The 23,190-nt window shown below is 39.9% G+C and overlaps 1 protein-coding gene across 30 annotated transcripts in view; it reads right to left on the reverse strand.

Annotated features, from left to right (window-relative positions):
• Positions 1–23,190, reverse strand: part of RBFOX1 (RNA binding fox-1 homolog 1) — a 1,116,721-nt gene that overhangs the window by 279,634 nt on the left and 813,897 nt on the right. Inside the window, exon 1 of one of the 30 annotated variants that reach the window (XM_088174517.1) lies at positions 6,303–6,348. The exons of the other annotated variants lie outside the window; for them this stretch is intronic. The gene's annotated coding sequence lies outside the window, so the exon portion shown is untranslated. Of the gene's footprint in view, positions 1–6,302; positions 6,349–23,190 lie in introns of those variants that run through there. 30 annotated transcript variants of the gene reach the window in all.

A 23,190-nucleotide genomic window follows, 5' to 3' on the forward strand; every position in this document is an offset into this window, starting at 1 on the left:
GTTGAACTATTAAAAAAAAAATTAAAATACTATAATAAGCACTTTAGGATGTATGGAAAGTAAAACCTTATTTTCATAGTCTTAGCATGTGTTGTTTTTGTTTTACTTCACTCTGGTTTCTTTTGCCTCCTTCATTTGATCTCTCCCCTTTTCTGGTCCAATCTGTGCCCAAATGCACATATATCAGCATTTTCACACAAACATCCATCTAGAAATATATACATCTAATATTTATGTGTGTATGGAAATGCCTGAGCTCTTTCTACTCTCATTACCAACCTTCCCAATGGCAGCAAGAACCTCGTTATGAAGAGAGGCAAAGGGAAGAGAGAGAAACCCTTTCCCTGCAGCCCCCCAAGAGCTGTGCTTGCCCATTTTCTGCTCGCCCTGTGGCTCACAGGCTGCAGGCACAGATGCCAGCTGAGGCAGTGATTTTTGCACTGATGGCATCTGGCTCCTTGGCACACACCTCTGATATTTGTGTGATATTTGTGTTGGCTCCTCTGCCGTTGCCCCCGAGGCTGTTCATGGGTTAAGCTGGTGATAGGATGTTGTCTGAGCCTTTCTTTTAACTCACCTTTGATTCTACTCAATTTCTGTCAGAGTAAAGCTGCTCTTCACCCTCCCGAAATCTTTCTGCTTTAAGCTGGCATATGTGATGATGTCATTTTGGATGGTCCTGTTGTGCTAATGGATGATTTGGATAGGGCAAACCACCTCTTTGTATATTTTACACTTTAAAAATTATGTCTGCCAAAACTTATTAACACAAATACTTTATTCAAGGACTCTTTTTTCTGTTTGTGTGTGATTTAAAAAAAAAAAAAAAAAAAGAGCTAAAAATCCATAGCCATGATAAAAAGGAAGCATTATTAAAATCTGATCCTATTTCATTATAACTCCTTGTGTTCCAAAAAAAAGTATCCTTCTCTACGTATTGCAGAAAATGTTGATGCAAATTTTATAGTTTAAAGTAAGAAGTCAGTGAGCTGTTTGAACACGCCACAAAAGGTAACTCCAGTGGGCTTATCTCACAACAACATGGTTTCTAGTCTAGAAATATCATTTATATGACAGTAATTACTAAAACAGATGGGCAAGGAGCCAAAAAGAGGCATCACATCAACACTGGGCTGAATGCAACTGGGAGCTATGGAGCAGAAAGGAACTGTGCCAGATTGTGTGGCAGCTGAGAGTCTCATTGGTGACCATTTGCTGTGCAATATCAGACACATCTAAAAAATTATGCATTCCCCATTGATTTCATGCTAAAATGGTAGAGAAAAAAAAAAAAAAGCCTCTGTCTGATCTTGAACACAGTACCTGCTGACAAGTTCCTTCCTTTGAGTACTCAAGATTTTCCTCCTTGCAATTGCATGTTCCTATCTGCCATTCACAAGACTGGCTGCACATTTTAGATCCACACTGTCAGATGTTACATGAGTGGCAGTCAAAACAACAGAGGTCTGCAGACAGAATTAACTAAGAGGTTCAAAATATTCCTAGAACTTAGCCAAAAAAAAAACCCACCACACATATCTTCCCTTCAGAAAATCTATTTTAAAATACTGGTAAACTATAGGTAAGCAGCATTTTCATAAAATGAACAGAAAAAAAAAAATCTCGAGTCAAAAGGGTGTGGAAGCAGCACAGAAATGGAGCCTGAGGGGAGCACAGAGGAGAAGAGACCGAGCTGGGGCTCCTGGGGAGAGCCTGGACAGGAGTGGCCTTCCTGCCAAAGCCTTGGTGCTGCTCAGGACCATTCCCAGCCCCATGGGCACCACTGTGCCCCATCTGCCATTATTTGCAGGTGGACTTGTTGAATTCCCTCTTCAGTTACTTCGTTCCAGTAAGAAAAACTTGGTGCTTGAAATTCCTTAAGCTCCTTAGGTTAAGAATTTCCTTATTTCTCTGTATTGATTGTTATAAATACACTGTGTTGATTTTTATACTCTCTGTATTGATTGTTATAAATACTCCATATAGATTGTTAGAAACACTGTCTGTATTGATTGTTATAAATACACTGTATTGATTTTTATACTCTCTGCATTGATTGTTATAAATACTCCATATAGATTGTTAGAAACACTGTCTGTATTGATTGTTATAGCCTGTATTGATTGTTAGGAATATTCTCTGTACTGATTTTTAGAAATATTGATTGTTAGAAATATTTTTGTATTGATTTTTTGAAAAATACTGTATTTATTGTTAGAGATATTATCTGTAGTGACTGTTAGAAATACTCCATAATGATTGTTAGAAATACTGCCTATATTGATTGTTAGAAATATTCTTCGTATTGATTTTTAGTAATACTGTCTGTATTGATTTTTTGAAAAATACTGTGTTTATTGTTAGAAATACTATCTGTATTGATTTTTAGAAACACATTGTATTGGTTGCTAGAAATACTCTCTGTATTCATTGTTAAAAATAGTTTCTGTATTGATTTTTAGAAATACTCTCTGTGTTCATTGTTATAAATACTAGGCATCCATTAATAAGAGATTTAAGCAAAAGAATGAACTGATCAGAATTATTTGTTTGCCACCAGATGACTTGCTGTTCTCTTTTGCCTCTGGCATTGTCTTTGCTCTTCTTACAGGCCCAAATACAAACCCCATAGAAACAGAGAGCCTGTGTGCAAACCCAGCCCGGGGTGTGCCCCCCTCTCAATGCACAGACATTGAGAGGAGGATGTTCCAGACAGAGCCTGTGCACACTGGGGCTGGAAAGCAGGGAATGACCAGGTCAGCAGGAGCTTCCTTCTGCAAGAGGGGAGGCACACTTGAGTCTGACACTGTCATCCAGTGCTGGCAAGAAAGGGAGAGCAGAGAAGATGAGCAAAGGGCCTCAGGATGTTTAGTGCTGATGTCTGGACTTCAGTGATGAGGACAAAACCTTCCTAAACTGATCATTACATCTCAAACCCCTAGAATGCTTTCTTCACTGGTGTCAATATATTTTCCTACCCTCTTCAGGTAAGAAAGGATTTCCCTCCTTGGCTGCTGGAATTGATAGTGCTCCCTGTGAACTCGCAGGGATTGGAGGGAGCAGTGCAGGCTCTGAGGAAACACTTCCCAGGCATGGCAGAGGCTGCACATCTGTTCGAACAAATGGGAACTGCAGAAGATTCTTTCAAAGTTGGACTCCTTCCTATTCCATAAGCAATATTCTCCCAGCATTTAGAGGTCAGGAACAGGGACAATGCCTGTGACAGGGAAGCTGGCAAGCAGTGGCTGCTGGACCAGAATGGTGCAAGAGCCAGCGCCAAACAGGCTGAGGCACCCAAACCTACTGTAGAATTATTTTGAATTTTCTCTAGAGATCTATTCTTTTTAGAATAGAGCCTTTTTCTCCTTCCTACCCTTTTTGCCGTGCTTATCCCATAGAAATCTTATGCTGTGAAAAACAGCTTTTAATATCTTGTTGTGTGGAAGTTGCTGCTTGGAAATGGATGGTACATAAGTGCTAATATTTAATTTCTTGTAGTCTGAGTAGAAAATTTAGGTAAAAAACTGAAGGAAAGGTTGCTGGCTGGATAGTAAAGAAAAGGAAATAATTGGTTTGGTGTGAGAAACATCTCACATCAGAATTGAGAAGAGACAAGCAATTGATTGAAAATATCCAGTGGAAATGAATCAAGTGGAGAACATTCTCAAGAACGTAACGTCCCAGCATCATCTCAACATCAAAGATGAGTGTGGTTCCCAGGACTCCATGACTCTAGGATTCCCTGAACGTGGAACTCTGGGATTCCATGGCTCTATGACCTCAAGGATGGACTCCAGGGCTGCCTTCAGGGCAGGGATGGAACATGGGTGCCAGCGGGAGGGGCGGCAGTGCAGGCGCACCAAGTGCTGCTGGTGATGCTGGCACTGCTGCTGGTGGCACTGCCGGTGCTGGTGGCACTGCTGGTGCCGGTGGCAGAGTGGTGGTGTGGCTGAGCATTGGCATCTGCAGCCTGGGAGCTCCTGGGAGCTCAGGGCAGAGCCCCCTGGCCCAGCTTGGCATTGCAGCTGAGCACGGACACAGAGAAGGCAAAGTGCCCACAGAGAGCTCCAGAGCAGGTCTGTGGCAAGGAGCAGGGGAGCGTGGATGGATGCCCTGGAATCTCCTGCCCAAGGCTGCCAAGGGAAGGGCTTTGGGAGGGCAAGCAAGCCTCAATCTCACACCAGGCCCTTCAGGGACCCAGTTACCCACGCTGAGCAGGATTCCATCAGGCTTTGGCTCAAGACAGAGGCGGGGTCAGAAGTGGTGGAAGCAGCTGGAGTGCAGGGCTGTGCATTCCCTCCCCCAGCACATCTGGCAACATCTGGCCAAGGTCTCCAGTGTCTGCAGCCAGCTTGGGGGGCCCTTCCTCCTCCCCTGCTTGGGACACTGGGCTTGGTTTCTTCTGCCATCTGCAATGCTGAGCTTCTCTCTCCTCACACCTGGCTGCTCAGGGTTGGTGTCCCTGTGTCTCACCTTGCTGCCCTTCCTCCTCCTCACATGCACCTGGTGCCTCCTTGGGCAGCTGCCTTTGGAACCTGCAGCACCAGGCGTGCCCTGAGGAGAACCTCTGGCCTCTTTGTGCAGGGCTAGCCAGGACACCAGAGCTTTTCTTCCAGTGGAGAACTGCTTTCCCTTCTCTTCCTGAGGCAATAGAGGCTCAATGTCGGCTCTTTCCTCCTTTCTCCCAAGGAAGGATCAGCCATGCCTGTAGCAATCTTCCATACGTACCTGATGCTGATGGCCATTGTTGGCATGAAGCAGCCCTCGGGAAAGGATGGGATTGCTCCCGAGGAGGACAAAGAAATCGTGCAGAGGATGAAGGAGCGGGAGGTGACCCTCCAGCAGCACCAGCTGTGCTTGGAGCAGGAAATTGCAGAGCTGGAGGCCAGGCAGGAGTCTCTGGCATGGCCTCTGTGGGAACTGGAGAGAAAGGTGCAAGGACACACCTGCACAGGCTTTGGCTTGGTTGTCCCTGTGGTGGCCATGGTCTGGAGGCAGCACAGCAATGGAGCCCAAGGGGAGCAGAGAGAAAAAGGGACCGAGCTGGGGCTCCTGGTCAGAGCCTGGCAAGGAGTGGCCTTCCTGACAAAGCCCTTGGTGCTGCTCAGGGCCATTCCCATCCCCATGGGATTGTTAGAAATATTGTATTGATTATTAGAAATACTGTCTGTATTCATTGCTAAAAATAGTTTCTATATTGATTATTAGAAATACTGTCTGTATTCAAAAGAATACAGAATACTGAGTCAAAAGAAAAATTATCTCTAAAATGACTAAAGAAATGCAAAACAAAGAATTTTTGAACTGAATCCTGTTGCAATCTGATCTTTGTTTTTTCTTTTTGGCTTTTTTTCCCATTAAGTAGTTCACACAAAACTTTGATTTAAATCTTTCTGCTGACTAGTCAATCACTGTACATTTTAGAAAATGCATTTTTCTAATTATTATTAGAAGGCTATCATTATTATTATTAGAACTATTATTTTTAGAATTGGCTATCATTATGAAGAATACTAAAAATCCAGCTGAGCTGATTGAGATCAATATTCATATGAATTGTTCTCTAACAGCAATTAATAGTTTGCACTTGTTAAGACTAGAGCAGCAACAAGAAAGCGTTATATTCAGTCCAATCTGAATCTAATGTTATTGAGATTTTGAACACCATTTAATAAAGAAATCTTCTGGATATAAAGGCGTTGGCACTTCCTTCTGAATCTCTCACCAGGCTGTTCAGGTGGGCAGCCTTGCAATTAATCTTAGGAATTCATTCCTTTTCCAAACATCCTTGCCTATTGACTCCTCAGAAAAGTGCTCATCCACTCACTTGGTTACATTAATTACACAGAGCAGATAAAGCCAAGGCAATCTGCGAGACACCAGAGACTCCATTAGTTTTCTGTGTAAATTCCAAATGTGTTGCATTGAACAGAAGGAGGCTCATGGTTGACACTGGTGGGTCCTGACCAGGTGTGTGAGTTCAGCTGGAGCCACAGCCCCCCCGAGGCAGGGGCAGCAATCCCTGCACAGCCCCCAGCACATCTCAGAGGCTTCCTCTGCCTCCCAGAACGGTGGGGGCAAGAAGGAGCCTGGACAACACTGCAAACTTCCAGCAGATTGTCCCACCTGAACATTTCTGCGTGTTAAACTACATCGGGTTACCTCGGATTAGCAACACTACAAAGAAGCAAAGGTTATGAAAAGGTCAGAGTGGGGCAAACAAAGAGCAGGGGTGGGGTGGGAAAGGACAAGGCAAAGGGAGAAGAGTAAATTATTTACAATGTAGAATAGTTTAGATTTACCTGGACTCCTTTACATTGACCTCTGACTGCAACTATATTTCCTCTTGCTTTTTTTCCTTCACAACACCTAAAAAGCAGCCCAGAGATGAACTAAATAATTATTGTGCACACTTCACTTTTGTCTCAGTTCCAACAAAACTTGATACCATTCCAGAGTCCAGATTTTTCTGGAAGAAAGTGATCTTAAATTCTTACAACTTAGCAAACATGTATGATATATTATACACTTTGTCCAAATTAAAAATGTCCCCTGCATGTGCCAATGTACTCCCTGCATGAGGCACGGTATTTATTCTGCATAAATTGAAAGCAAGCTACTTTTTAAAGGTGAGGAAACAGAGGTCTGAGGAAGAGCTGTCAGTGTGAGCAGAAAAATCCCACTCTCACTTGAATCACTGCATGTAGACAAATATTTCAATTTTTGTGTGCATGTAAACTTGGCACTGTTTCACAGAATATCAATTTTGTCAATTTAAAAATGTCAAATTAGCAATTTGGACAAGAATTTTGAGAATAATTTCATATACATGTATGTATATACATATATACACACACACATGTACACCTGCATGAAGGACAAAATCCCTTGTATCAATGAGTGGCTTGCAGGAGGGTGAAATAGTGAAGATCCTTGTTTGCTGCCTTCAGTCAGTTAAAAGAAATTAAAATAAAATATTGTTAAAAAGTAAGAATTGATCTTCAGCTGACAACATAAAGCTCATCAGTAAAGGGAATTTTGCATTAGTCTAAGAAGGAAAAAAAAACATATGCACAAATACATATATATATGAATATAGAATTCTGTAAATCCATAATTAAGTCTGGTTAGGTTTAGGGGACAACAAAGTGATAATCAATCTGTATTTTTCTCTAATAATACAAAGTCATTCAAAAGAAGAAATTATAAGGAGGCAAAATATTTCAAGCAACTGCACAATCAAAGTGAAAAAACAATTTGGCAGCTCTGCTCTGGCTCTTAAAGGAGCTTGGTGCACCCAGTAAAAGAGGGGAGACATCTCTCACACTGGGAAATCAAATTCTTACCTGAGGAAAATCCCAATTTAAGAGAAGCAAAGTCTGTGTGAGCACTTATTGATTCTGTGTGTTAAGGAAACAATTTCCAAGAGAGGACAATTCTGTTAAGGAACTGAAAAGGGAAGCATTATATAACAGAAACCCCACAGTCCCTGAATGCACAGAGTTTTAATTGAAACTTGAAGTGAGACTTGCTCCATGAGAAAATATGCAAGAATGAGCCATTATGAAAACCATTTTATAGGAAAAATGTGTTAATATCAGTTGTTATAAACTGTCTGCTTGATCGTTTCCACAGGCCATAGCTTTAGGAAAATCCTTAAGAATACCAAAGCTCCTGAATGGCAGCACAAAGCGAGGGAGCAGCACAAACCAAGGCAGCAGAGTGCTCCTGCTGGAAATGTTTTATCACAGGGTGGTTGGGGCAGGGGGAAGGCAGAAATCACAGAGAACCTTGGAAGGTTCATTGAGCAGTTTGGAGTTTCCTGTGTCTCCTAGGATGGCTGAAGAGAGGGGAAGGAGGAAGCACATCCATGGTAAGAACAAAACTAACAACAGGGCCAGTTTAGATCATTCACCTTTCCTTCACAAAAATAATTGTTACAGGCTAAACAACATCAAAGTCTCAACTACAAAGCAAATAATCATAGAAATAACCACACAGAAATGCTTTTGCTTGGTTCATTTGGGTTGGTTGGTTATTTTTAATTTAGAACAGTCATTTGGCTTTCTCTTTTTCAGTCCTGAAGTCCTCTTGGGTCTGCCCTCACCTGTTCTCTTTCTATGAACTTGGATTAACGGTATAGTACTGATTAAGTTCACTAAATCTTAGAAATTATATTATTAGAAATATATATATTTTTTTTTAATCTACATGGCTAATTACAACCTGAAAAGCATACATGCTTTTATTAAAAGATGAAGAAATAGTATTCTACTGAAAGCCATTGCTATTCTAGTTTTGTCCAAAAGCACCATCACACCAAGAAAACCAGGAACAAGGTAATTATTTGCAAGTAAACCTCATAAAAAGGCAATAATCTAGATGGAATATCCACAGTTTAATATATAAAAAGTTATTAAAATATTAAAATGTAATTAAAATGAAAATATTTAAATGTAATCACTGGGCACTTATTAGACAGTTCACAAATGTATTCAAATTACTGGGGTTTTATTTATTTATAAATAAATATGTTCGCATACACCAACATAATCTAAAAAGATATTAAAACAACATGAAGTAATCTCAGCACAATAATTTTATCCATTGGCTCAACACAACTTTTTGTTCATAACACCAATAAAAGGCAGGAAAAATAATCTCTATATTCCTTACCTGTAAATAAATATACTTAAATATAGTGCATTAAATTTTCATCCATTTGATTAAACACCTATTCCATTCATAACTAAATAAAGATATCTATGTACTCATGTGAAGCCTGAGATAAAATGCTTGTACTTCCATTCATGTTATGTACTGGAAATGAGTTTCTGCGAGTGCCAGAACGAGGGGTTTGAAGGTGAGGGACGCTGCAGGATTTGAGAGCACATGGAAGAAGGTCAGAGGGGCTGACCCCCCGGAATGAAGTCTATCAACAAACAAGTGTGTGACTGAATCACATCTCATTGAATAATACCTGCAAATGTGACTCCAGCAAAAAAGCTCCAAGATCTTGCACATTTGCAGAAATGCAAAGAGACATTTTCAAGAGCCAGGGCAAATGCTGGGGATGACTCTCCCTGGCTTTCACCAGGCACTGCCATTAGAGTGCTTTAGCTTCCATTAAGTTGTCACTTCCCTGAGCTGCCAGCTTTGCAAGGGGGACGATTCGTTCTGACAGAAGCATGGCCTGTCACATGCACTCACAGTTCAGTGGGAATGAACAGGAAAACCCCCAGAGCTGATGGATTTATTAGAGATTGGAGCTGGCACGTGTATTGCTTATATGTACAGAGCAAGGTAATTAATAAGCTCTAACTTGTCCACCTTAAGCACCTCATATTTAGTTGAATAAACTTAATTCAAGGTACATAAATGTAAGACATACAAAACTGTTCTTTCAAACATTACCTTTGCTTAATTAGTCCTTATTGATTATGACAGCTTTGTAAAAACAACATCTAGTTCATACATATTTTTAATACACAAGAACTGTCACATGGCCAAGAGAAAAGGCTGATCTAGTCCAGAATCACAAATCCTCCAAATATAACCCTGCAGCCAGTGACTCCTGAGCTTCCTGAGCCAGAACTTGTACACAGCCACTGGATCCATCCTGCTTGATCCCAGATAAATTCTAACTGCCACAATCCTGCTCCACATGAGAAAAGTACTTTGTTATGCTAATATTGAACTTGCTGGCTGACAATATCACTGAGTACTAAACTATATGCTGCAAAACATTCCAGTTTCTTTGAAGCATTGATGATTGTCTAGGCCTCTCTTTTCACTTATCTGTCATCATTCCAAGCTCAAGAACTCCAATTTATTTATTTAAGATCTCACCTAATAGAAGATACTTTCTACTTCTCTCCTATTCTCCTTCTTCTCACCTATTGGACATATGTGTGGTCAGAAATAGGCTTGCTGTACAAAACATGAATGCAAGAAGGATTCCAGCATTAAAGATCTCCACATCATTCCAGTTTTCTATCACAGAAATTATGACCATCAGTCTTTAATATATCCATTGCAATTTATGTTTTCTTGATAACAGTTAAAACTTATTAATTATATTTTATCCTTGGCCATATCCAATAAAGGAACTTTGTACAACCTGAAGGCAAATTATTTAATTTAGTTTGTTGGTTTGGGCTGGGAGAGAGTTCATTTTCTCCACTGTAGATAGTATGGGGCTGTGGTTTGGAGTTGTGCTGCAAACACAAGGAATCTCTGATAAGAAAGGGAAGTTTTTGCCACTGCTGAGCAGAGCTGACACAGAGCCAAAGCTCCTCACCCCACCAGCCAGGCTGGGAGTGCACAGGGGAGTGGGCACAGCCAGGACAGCTGACCCCACGATATTCCAGAATATCTCATGTCACACTCAGCATCTGAAGCTGGAGGAGGAGGAGGAGGAGGGGGATGTTTGGAGGGATGCTGTTTGTGTAACCGAGTCACTGTTCCATGTGGTGGAGCCCAGCTTTCCCAGGGTGGCTGAACACCTGCCTGCCATGGGCACTGGGAATGAATTCCTTGCTTTCTTTACCTGTTGCAGTTTCTCCATCTCAGCACGTGAGCTTTGGGGTTTTTTCCTCCCTCCCAGGGCGGGCAGCAGTGGGGGCACTCTGTGAGCAGAGTACTTAGCTGTTGGCAGGGGTTAAACCACAACCCCTGAGTAATATTTCACCTCTTTACAATCTTGGAGAAATGAAACACTGAAGAGAGTAAATGATTTCCTGAAGCACAAGTCAATTAAAGAAGATATAATTACACATAGAATCATCACAAAAGTAAGATGGAATGTAGTTTCTTCAATAAATCCTTGTGGAGGATTTTGTCCTTTCTCTCTCTCTCCTAGTGCATCCACACTCATCTTCCCTGCTGGAACTCAGCCGTCCTTCTGGATTACAGATCTTCTGGAAGTTGTTCTACTGGCCTGCAGCAGAAGGCACTTGGGCCACAAAGGGTGGCAGAAAAAAGCACATGGAGTCAAAAGGGAGGAAGCTGGGACAGAAGAGACACTGTTATGCCCGTGGTGGCAAGAGCCAGAGCAGAGGCAGAGCCAGCTGGCTGACAGGAGAGGATGACAGCCATCAGATTAACTGGGAACAGCCAGGCAGTCCTGAACACCACCACAGCACAGACTTGGCCCAGCAGTGAGGACAGAACAGACTCCATTAAGCATTTTGAAGGACAAAATCTAGGTTAGAAAAAGGTTAGGCAATATAAGATGTGTAAGAAGAAAGACTGGAGGTGGGTATATGAGAGGCTGAAGAGAAAAACAAAAGAAGAGATGCAGAGGGGAGGTAGTAAAAAGATTTAAAAAAAAAAAAAGAGAGAGAAAATATCAATTAAATAACTACTCAACAATATATATTTTAACATAGAGTAAAAGGATTCCACCACAGTCACAATAAACTGTCTCTAGCTGGTTTTGCATACTAATATTCTTTGTTGTACAGTTATTGGACACTTCTGGTTTCACCTCTAACATTCCAAGTGGAGGGACACATAATTCTCTGTTGTGATGATAACTGAGAGCAGGCATGACCCTTACAAAGGTCAATTGTTCAGCAAGTTTAGCACAATCTTTATTGACTTCTAATTATTACTTTTAGCTTTACCACGTTTTGCTTCCTTAATTACAATTCTGACGTATTTTAAGATTTAAGAGGCTGAGGTGCAGAGGCTCATAGATAAATCTTGGTGATTTGCTTGCATATAATGTGAAATGATATGCTGGATCTAACCTCATGCAATACTTGGGCTGAAATGAAACACTAAAAACCGGTTATTGTCAAAATTCAAATCACTTAGAATGAAGAAGAAGTGAAGATGTATTCTTTTCTTATATAAAGACATTCTAAGCTAGCTGGTGCCACTGATTAGTCAAAATTGCACTTCTGTCAATACATATACTTTGATCTAAATGATGCTGGCCTTCTGATTTCCAATGCCCATTAATTCTTTCTTTATAAATTGCCTTCACAGGTTTGGAATTTTGTATTCTCCAAAAACTCAGTCTTACTTAGAAGGCTTTTAGGATAATTCTGCTTGATGAAAGAATCTTTTGAAAAAAATGGAACCTGAACTGCTCTGAATTTTCTACACCTACGTCTCAAGGTAAACAGAATGCTTCACATAAAGCACGGAAAAATTCCACCTGTTTACTTCCCTGCTATTGTTATTATTAGGACTTTAGGATAACTGGAAAAAAATCAAAGTTGAGTGATGTCTCATCTTGCCAGATAGTTGTGTGACCTGGAATCAGCATCAGAGAAAGATTAGTCAAGTTTTCATTAAGAGTAAATATGAAGTACAGAAATACTCAGCTGAAAAAAATGACAAACTTGGTCAAGTAGCAAACAGTAAACTGCTTTTTTTTTCATATTTGTTCTAAAGTGCTTGTTACATTCTTTAACGTGCCTAATAGCTGCAGTGAAAATACAATTTATTTATTAACAAGCAGTATTTCCATTCTTTGACAGGCTCTCTACCCCAACCCCCCTCCCCAAAAAAACCCTCAAAACTTTCAACTAAGCTCATCAATTACTCTTAACACTCTAAATAGTTGGCAATGTTTACACAACATCCTTTCAGAGTTATTCAGCTCGATCTTGCAGCTCATTAAAAGGATCTCTATTTATTTGCTGTGTGTTACAGTTCTTCACTTTGGCACAACACACAAAAAGGAAGCCAATTTTACTTTTCCCTGTGGTGTTAATTGGTAGAGCATGCTGCCTGCCTCTTCATTAATTATGTCAATGTGTATGAAACTTTCATTTTCATGGCAGTGTATTAACAAAGCTTTGCAACACGGCAGACAAAAAGCCAGCAAACTCCAGTTTATAAAAAGTGGGTAATGAAGGCTAGCAGTAGCCAGAATATAATATTTATTTCAAAAAGAAGCTTTTTTCCTCCTTATCCCTTTCAGAAAACATCTAAAGCAAGCACTTACTGAGGTAAACAAGATCAACTTTGCTGCTGAAAGTAAATAAATCTCCATATAACACACAGATAATGGATCTGGAAACACTATAACTTCACAGAGCACAAAGAATGAGAGAAGGACCTTTAGCCCAGCTGAAATGGTTTTGCTCCTAAAACCATTTCCAGATAATTTGCTGATCTCATCCCATCAAGTGTACAGAAATCACTCACTGCTTGATAGCTCACTAAACACTGGGGCTTTGTCTAAAGACAGAACTAGCTCTAGCACAGCAAAAACAGGCACTGACCATACCAAATTCCTCTGGATGCTTTAGCCTGTTTCTGTTTACTAACTGCAAGTGCTGGTAAAAGACTGAGCTTTTCTCACTACCGTTTTTTTTCCCTTGAAAAAAATTAAACAAAGAGAGAAAAAATTTGATCAGCCCTCCATGACTTCAGATAGAACACGCTGAATTTCACTACATTGGAGAGACTGCCTAGAGACAGAGACTAAAGCAACAAAAAAGTCTATGATAAGCTACTTCAGCTCTTTCTGGAAATTCTGAAAGGCAAAGCATTAAAATAGAGCAGTGCTCTATTGTAGAAGATGTAAAGCATTACAAACTAAAAATGAAATACCTTAAGAAGTCACCATCTTACATTCACATAATTACAGCTCACAGTCTTGGGAATCATGCCTAGAGAAGCTTTTATGCCACCACTGAGGCTGTAAATGCTACACACAAAAGTACTTGTTTCTCACCCCAGGTATCTTCTGACTGATAAAAAATACGTTTATCATTGGCTAATACCTCTATTTGAAAGACTAAAAAACCCCAAACCCTAACAAAACCAAAACACCCCAAAAAACACACAAAACCCTCACAAATCACTGAATGTATATTCCAATCTATGATCTAAGCCCTTTCACTCTCTACGTCTCTCCCTATATATCTGTGATGGCTTAAACTAATTCTTTGCAGTGAGATCAAGTAATAGAAAGAGAAAAAAGAACTGAAAAAAAAAATGCTTCCCACAGTACACCTAAGCCCTAAAACAACACACACAGAAATGTATCATTGAAAGCATTTATCCTTCAAGTGATTCCAGCCAGGGTGGGAGGCGAGAGGGACTCACTCCAGGGCAGCACACACCTCATGGTCTGCTCTGTCAGAGGTTTTTGCCCCTGATGGAAGAAGCAAAGTTCCAGTCAGTAGACCTATACAGCCAGGTGCAGAAGACTTGCAGGTGCCAATTTTTTGTTGTTGTTGGTTTGTTTTAACTTTCCCAGTATCTATTATATGGTATTTCTCTCAGGTTAGAAGAATTCCAGTACCCAGACTGTGTCTTCCTGTGGATTTACACGGCCCAGCACTACAGGACACGCCAAACCAACAATATTGTGCTGCTATTAATACAGATATTTCTTTAGGTACCTCCCTCTGTAGTCAAGTGTCCTCGGAAATGCTGTAAAACATGAAGCAAATCCACTGATTGCTTGTATGAATGAAATAGTGGAGCCTCACTGAAGTAATAGATTTGGTCATGGTTTTACTGTTTTTTCTTCTCCATTTTCTCCTCCTTTACATGTTTGACCTCTCCATCTTTCCTTCTCATAGCAGCACTCTCTGAACATCACAAACTCCCTGCTGTCATTGTCTTCTCACTCGGTTTCTCTTAATCTTTCACTCTCCTCCCATCAAGCTTTAGCTGACTTCTCTCATACCCATAAACTCTTAAACCCATTCCTGGCTGCAATTCTCCTCCTCCAGCTCAACCCTCTCAGGATCCCCCTTCTCCTTTCACTTGGATCCTGCTCAGTGCTGCAGCTGCTTCACTGCTGGACAGGTCTGTGCTCTCCTGTTCCCAAAATCCTGTCTCTAGGCATTTCTTCTTTCCTTCCTGTCTGCTCGTTAAGTTCCTCTCCTCTGTGAGCTCCTGAGTAATTTATAAACACCATGTTTCTTTGCTCTTCCTGCCAGAAAAACCTGCACTGAAATTTTATGTTTATTCTACTCTAATAACTCCTTGCTCCCAGACAGTTTGGAAAAGCTATGACAAGGTTATATCATGAAATATTTTCTACATTATTACTCCTTATCTTCATCAGGAACTAGTTTTGCAAAGACACACAAAAATTAACCTTGGACTATAAGAACACAATTGAACAGACATGCTGTAACTGAAACAAGACTACAGGAAATTCTCTGGAGAATTGTTCACCCTACCTGCATTTCTTCAATTGCCTCAATATCATTTTAGTTAGAAGCTTTGAAAACAGGTCCTAAAACATGGCACTTTCTCCTGTTTCTCCCTAGAAGCAGCTGATCTCTCAGAAGTGTATTGTACAGTGTTAGCCATTCATCTTAAATTTCCTGTGCAGTTCTTATTTGCTATTTTTGCATAAAATACTGAATTAAAAAACATGTATTTACAATTTCTTGGATAATTGTCTAGGTTGATATTAATTAGAAGCTGCAAAAATTACATGGAAGTTTAAGAATTGCATACCTAATAGAAAGCATGTGTAAGGAAAAGGGAAATTCTTAAACAATAAATTTATGGTCATTTTAGCCAGTATTCATCAAAACTGAAAGCTTATATACCACAGGTAGCTAATTGATATTTTTTTTCTCTTCCATATGTATTCTTTTTTCTCTGTCACACAGAGAAAATGTTCTTTGTCAGCAGCTACACTTCCCTGTCAGATTTTATACTTCAGTGACAATGTTTTATGTTCAGCAGCTGGCACATAAGTATTCTCATGCACTTACTGCATTTCTACACTTCTCAGTTCTACAGGGTTAGGCTTTTTTTTTTTTTTTTTTTTTTCTTATCTTCTCTCCCAATTTAAAACAAACAAAAACATCCTAAAAAAAAAAAAAAAAAAAAAGTAATTCAGTAGAGATTACCTATTGCCACATAAAATCAGCATTACCAAACTTTTTTCAGTGACACATCTAAACACAGCACTAAACATCTACAACTGTATTCCCCAGAGATGGTAAGACAAAAGAAAAAATAATAATAAAAAAAGTCCTTTGATTTCACATATAACAAAAATATATAAGACATTTCTCAATCAACTGTTGTTCAAAATACAGCATAGACTTTGGGGAAAAAAAACCCAAACTCTAAAATTCTCAGAAATGCAGAAGTAGTTCTCCAGAAAGTTGTACTAATGCTTCAATTCTTTCAGTACCAAAATATTGCAAGGTCGGTTTGTCCAGAGCTGGTGTCTGGGTGTTGACTCTTACATTTTTGCTGCTCCAACTGAAGAAACCTCTGTCATCTCCCTGGGGAAATGTGCATCACTTGGGAGCAATTACCACTTAGCAGCTCTGGGCAAGTCGATCTAATTGCTTCCCTTAAGTCTTGTGGAGTCCCTGCATCTTTCACTGGTCACTACATTTGCCAACCTGCTGGTCATGCACAGGGACTTTCTCTGCCTTTGCAGTTTATGAGCTTTCACTATGTGAGGGCTGGACACACTGTCCAACAGGAGGCAAGAGATCTGCATAAAACAACCAGATGAGGCAGTTGCTTAAACATCCAAAATCCACATTATCCCTTCCAGACCCGATTCATGGCTCTAGGGAAATGGTAAAAGCTCCATTGATGGACTATATTATTTTTGCCACATATATGGTTTTCAATTATAATTAATACAAATGACTTGCTTGCAGGCAGTGTGTCAAGTGATCAGTTTGTTGTGACTCAGTCACTTTGATATTTCCCCCTATGGGCTCTTTCTGTCTCCAGGTTTCAGTCTGCTGTGTTATGTCTGTGTCTTGGTCAGGGACACAAAGTGCTGCCCACACCACCCCAGGTCCACGGGCAGCACTGGACACAGACACTCCACATCCCAGTCAGGAGTGGAGCTGGTGCCAGCTGTGGCACTGGACAGCTGGACAGGACTCAGGCTTGGTTCATACTGATCCTGTCAGAAAGCAGCAGGCTGGAATCAAACCCAGAGCAGAGCTGCAGATCCACCAAGGCTGAGAGAAAGCAAAGCCTCAGAAATAAACATGCAGCCATTCAGGTTCATGCACAACATGCCTAAACAATTCTCCTTCCTACAGATATAAAAAAGGTTTAAATAGTGAGATACACTGTTCAATATATGGGAAAGACGAGTGCTACATGGACATCAGCACTAGGAAAAGAACATTTCTGCTGGGACATTTGAATTATTGTGCTAGCATTATACATTTTAAATTGCACAGATCACTTCTTCCTCTCTTCTTACATCCATGCCTGTTTTCTTTCCAAATGATGCCTTCAAAGGCACATAACTGGGATGCATCTGGCACGCTCTGTTGGGCCCCCACAGGTCTCAGAGCCCACAGCAATACCCTGCATTTGGACATATGTGCACTAAGCTGCACTGTGCCACATCCCCTCCTCGACTGTGACTGTAAAATTTTATTTCCAACTTGGAGGGAAAGAGAGTAAAGTCCTCTGGATTTTGGGAGTGAGCCAACAGGAAGTGCTAAATGAATAAAGAGTGTCTGCAAGTGTGCCCTAGGGACTTAGCACTGAATGCCTATGACATGCTGCTAGGTTGGGATTCTGATCCTGGTGCCAAAAACTCCTATCTCCGTGCTTCAGTAGTTATTAATCAATTAATATACTGTATTACATAACCAGACCCCTAAATAAGCTTTTTACCTTTTCGTTTCTAAAGCAAAAGAAACACATGTAACAAATAAATTCTGCTATATTTGAAAAGTGATCGCTTCAAGTTATTTTTATTTATTCCAAAACATGTTAGCAATAGACAAAACAAAGCAAGGTAATCAAGCAGAGGAGAACACTTTCTCAAGAACATTAAAAATCATCACTGTCCCCAAAGTGTGTGAGATAGGTAAGGAAATAATAGAGAAATCCAACTCACTTGGACGGATGGTTTGGCTGCCCCTGCTCCACGCCTTCCTGCAGCTCCCAGGATGGGCTGCACCCACAGCTTCTGTCTAAACTCTTTCTAAACACTTGTCTAAACACTTCTGGCACTAGAGATTTCAATGCCTTTCTAAAGAAGTTCTTCCAATTCTCAAATGCTTTTTCCATTAGAAAGTTTTTTCCTGCTGCAAAGTGAGCCCACTGCACAGGGAATACAGAGAAAAGCTTGATTACTTTCTCACAGCTTCTTTTTATGTACATGAGGACTATTACCAAGCCCTTGCTCAGGTTTCTCTTCCCCAGCTTTTCCCTGCAGGTCACATTTCCAGAGTTCTCATGCTTTATATTGCTCTCCCCAGTACCTCCACTGATTCAGCCACTTGGTTCCTGAAGCATTCCCAGAATTTTGCCTTGCAGCTGAAGCCTTACAAGTGCCAGCTTTTTCAAGAGTACTATTTCAGAGGCCTTGCTGATGTTTACTCAGTTTTTGTATAAAAAATGTGGCATGCATATGCCTTTTTTGTAACAGCAGGGTATCTTTAACATGTCCAACTTTTGATTTACTAGAAACCAAAATCACATTACCTACACAGTCATGATGCATTTACATTTTCCCAGGTAAATATTTTCAAGTGTAGACCTTTTAATTTGCTCTAAATTGCATTCTGTTCAGTCTCCCACTCATCAAGAGTATTTTTAATTCTAAAGGTATGCTTGCAGGGTCTTTCAGGTTGACATTCTCAGGTAATTTTTAAAATAGGTTTTGTATTGTACCATTCATGTCAATAATGAAAACATTTAGCTGTAGTCCTAAACCAGCCTTCTCTAAAATTGCTCCAAAGCCATCAATCTAATTTGACATAAAGCCATTTACATCTGTTCTTGGAGTATGGCATTTTGTTGAGGGCTTTTTTTGTTGTTGTTAGTTTGGTTTTTTGGATTTTTTTTTTTTTTTTGAGGGGTGTGCTGGGGTATTTTTAAGCAATTGTTTTACAGCCATGTATAATAAAGTTTTTCAAGCTATCTTTCTGAAGAAGGAACACCACTCCTCCTCACTGGACCCTGTCAGGCACAATCTTGCTGCTGGAGTGACTCTGCAAAGCCAGGTCTGAGCTCACTGTGCCCAACTCCAAACCAGAGGAGCAGAGCTGTACCTGATCTACTAAATCCTGCTGGCAAAACAGGGAGAACAAAACAGTTGTACACACGTTTTTCACAGTAGTATTCCAAATTAGTTTTGGGGAGGGGAAGGTGCCTCTGGCTATCCCAATAATCTCACTTTTAGCCCAGAATGGTTGTTTAATGCTTCTCTCAATGAAGACAGAAAGGTGGAACTGCATTAGCCCTCCTTAGCCAGCAATAGTAGGCTTGTCTTGTCAAATACACACCGTGACAGAGGTTTAAAAGAAAAATTTTAAAAATCTACTGAAATTCATATCCAAAGTCAAAGAAGAACAGAAAGCCCTACCCTTGTCAAGCCAGGTGAAATAAAAGCTGTGACTTTACAGAATAGCATCCACACCTCCAAAGAACTGAAGTAAACTATTGTTTAATGAGAGAAGAATCTAAAAACTCCCATATCCTGAGTACTTTGACTAATTTTATAAAGAAGGATGGAACCCATGAAGGAATCAGTGAGGAGCTGCACCAGAATACATCAGCTCTGAGATGAAAAACATAAAGTATCAGGAAAGTAAGGAAAGAAAAGCTACAGCACAGCACAACCTGAAAGCATTTACAGGCAGCTGAACACAGGGAGGCTCCTGTGCCACCAAACTGCTCAGCTGGCCAGGGTGAGCTCCCACACAGGATTTCATCATCAGGTAAGATTAAAAAATAGTTACATCAGATGAGAACAAAATTTCAGGATTTTTTTGCTCTCAGGAACAGTTTCTGTACATAGTGTTTGTAGATTAATTTCCTGATACCTTGTCTTTTTTCTTCCCCACACAGGTCCTCAATTGTTACAGTATTAAAAATGAATCTTTCTTACATCTTGAAATGTTAAGTGCGGTGCTAAATCAAAAGGTGTATTCCTTGTGGGTTTTTAGGCTATAAAAAGTAACATGTCTAAAAAGTACTTGCACATACCTTGATGATTTATTTTCACGTTATGTATTGAAATGCAATGTTCTGTTATTATTCTGTTCCTTGTATTTGAGGTGCACATAACCTTTCTTGGTCACTCTAGTTGATGATAGAGTTAAAAATGCTATGTTCTCTCTTCTTTGGGCAAAATTCCAATCCAGAGTGAGTCCATGGCTCACTGATACAATGAAAATTGCTTTCTAAAACTCAGGGTGCTTCTTCAAAAATGACATTTTCAGAAAATGTAGAAACAGAAATAAATACATCCAATCTTAATGCTACACTGAAAAGATTATCTCTTATTGCTCAATAAAAGTATGCCTTGAAATGTCCTTCTGAAATAAAGTTCATGTGAAAAAAATGAAAATTGGAGTCTGTCATTGCTGCAAATATGTGTCAAACTACAAAATCATAGTGTTAATGGCAAACGAAAAGAACCCAGTAATTATTATATACCAATCCCAGCTGAAGATAAACTCTATTTCCCTGCAAGTATAAAAAGTGCTGTCATTCTCTTTTTTCATATATTTGTTTCCTGAGGATCCTCTATCTGACTCCAAGAAATGTGATGTTGAAAGGTGGAGTTTCAAACAGGTTTCTCTAATTCCTGTGTGTCTTACAACTTTCAGATCTATGAGGTGGCCACAGGGCAACTCCTCATGGATTAATCTTGTCTAGGGAAAGAGTAGAGACAAAACAATTATATCAGCCAGGATACATAGGAGTAACTATGAGCTGAAAAAGAAAAACCGTGCACAGCTGAGCAATACTTGGTGGGTGTGCAGAGGACTGAGTTTAGCAAGGCAAGGCCAGAGAAGTGTTTGATTATTCTTTTCTTTAATAGCTAGATAGGTAAGAAGAGAAGGTAAAGAAGAAAATAAAAAGAGGAACACATTGCAAGCCTTTTGCTGATTAGTAGAGAATGTCATTCAGATTGATGGGGTCATCTAAGACTCTGTTATCAGCCGTGCTAAAGCACCTACACATCTTGGTATTTCCATAAAGCCTCTGAAATCACAGGGATGAAGGATGAGATTAGGATGTGCCACAAAGGACTAAACTGGCTCCAAAAGGCCATCAAACCGTGTGAACTATCCATGGAGCAGTGCCACAGCAAGGAGGAATGAATTAGCATTACCCATCAAGATGATTTCTCCCAACACTCCACGCTGAATTTCCGTCTCTGCCCGATAAGTGTATTATTAAAGTTTCTAAATCCTGAATTGCAGAAACTGTTCTGCTTCTCCCTTAATGCATTCAGCTGCATTGAGGCTCACTATTGAGGGCTTTCTAAGACGTTTCCTTTCTGCCAGGAGCCTCGGAATGCAGTTATTGAAAAGCATATGGGAAATGTAGTGGGCATGTGTTTGTCACTCTCAGCAAATCCTTGCTCTGTGGCAGACATGATTTGGAGATCACCTTTGAAAGCTTATCTCGGGGAGGGATAAGGCAGCATTCACATGGCTTCGTCTGCAACACAACACAGCCAGACACAAAGTACAGGAACATGTGATTGACAGAGAGATGTTCCATTACCAGCTTTTTACTGAAGTCATTTCTACCCCTGCCCTCCCCCCCAGTATAAGCTCTTGTAAATGCATTTATTTTCACTCACTCAAAACAAGAAAGTCCCAGTGTAAAGATGTTTAAGATCAGCTTTAAATACAAACGAGTACTAAAATCCTTCCTCCGCTGAATGCATAAAAAGAGATGAAGCACATTGTAACTTATCTGCCACGTGGTATTTTGAAAGGATAAAGTGAAACCGCTTCTACAATTATTATTTAGAGTGTTATTAGCAAATTTATATTTAGCAAATTTGACTTTTCAGAATGGATTAACTCTTTTCCAGGAATACCATGCTATTAGCACAGAACTGTAAATACACAGCATGGTGTGTTATCTTGAAAGGAGGACAAATTAATATTTACTACAATCTACTAAATATTTTATTGAGTACAAAAGGTCCACTGACTTAAAACACTCCATTACAATCTCAGAAGAATCTCCACTTAACAGAAAATGTTCTGATGTCAAGCCACAGCCACCACCAGTTAAAATGTTACCATGACAACCAGCAGCAACTTAGGCTAGTGCAATGCGTAACTCGGATCCAATGCTTAGCTCTCTGCTCATCTGCTGCAAAAAAATTATTTTTCACCAGCAGAAATCCTAGAAGCCTGAGTATATTTCTATGCAAGCCCCTGGAGCTGGAGGTAATGCCTGAGAAATCTCAGAAATGACTCTGCACTGAGCTGCTGCTCCAAAGGATGCTGGTGGGGCTCTGCAGGCACACCCCAATCCATTCACCCAAACTGGAGCTGGGTTCTGGAGTTCTCACAGGAATCCACTGTCTCACCTCTAACCACTTCTAATTCACAGACTAATTCCTGAATGTGCATATTTAATTCATTCTACTTCAGATGTGCTCTTTTTTTTTTTTTTTCGGTTCCAAGTGTGAAATCTCAATTGAGATCCTGCTCTCAGGTCACATCTTGGCTCTCATGGCTCGTGTTGGTCTCTAAGCACAAGAGAATTTACTCAAGACTGACACAATAATCTGTAATAGAGAAACTTGCTTGAGAATGTTTTGCCTATGAAAAAATCAAATAATGCTCAGTTTAGAATGGGATCCTTCAGGGCAAAAAAAAAAGTTGCAATTACAAAGCATTATACCCTGTTCTTTTCATTCAAGGGGACGCTGAATAAAAACATGCAAATGGTATAATGAGTTACAACCATTATCAATTCCCTTTACTGTATTACAAACTCAAATACATACCTTTTGGAAAATCATGGAAATAAAATGGCAAATCTCAGTTGAGAAGTACTTTATTGTCCAGAGCTATTCAGACTATTTTTTCCCTGTTAAAGCATAGCAGTATATTATTTTCGTACAAATTTACTTTATAGACTTCTAATGCATCATTTCAAGGGGAAGGTTGAGCAGATTCTTATAAAATAACTGATTTAGGGGATGCCTTTCAAATAATTCTTGTGACTTCATCCTCATGATTACATGTTTTAAAGAAGGCAAGCAAATAAGGTGAAAATCTTTAACCCTTTATGCAGAAACAACAACCTTATTGAAATAGCCTCCCTTATACACTGCACCAATAATTTCCTTATTCTTAAGATATGTCTCATTATTTTTATCAAATTGCTATCAGATTTCTTAAATGACAGAACAGGAAAACTTTTAAATGCTCAATGAATTCTGAATTATTAAAGATAAAAGGGTACTTTGGTATATTTATTATCATGTTG

Source organism: Sturnus vulgaris, chromosome 16 (assembly GCF_052056855.1).
Source record: "Sturnus vulgaris isolate bStuVul1 chromosome 16, bStuVul1.hap1, whole genome shotgun sequence".
Taxonomy (NCBI): domain Eukaryota; kingdom Metazoa; phylum Chordata; class Aves; order Passeriformes; family Sturnidae; genus Sturnus; species Sturnus vulgaris.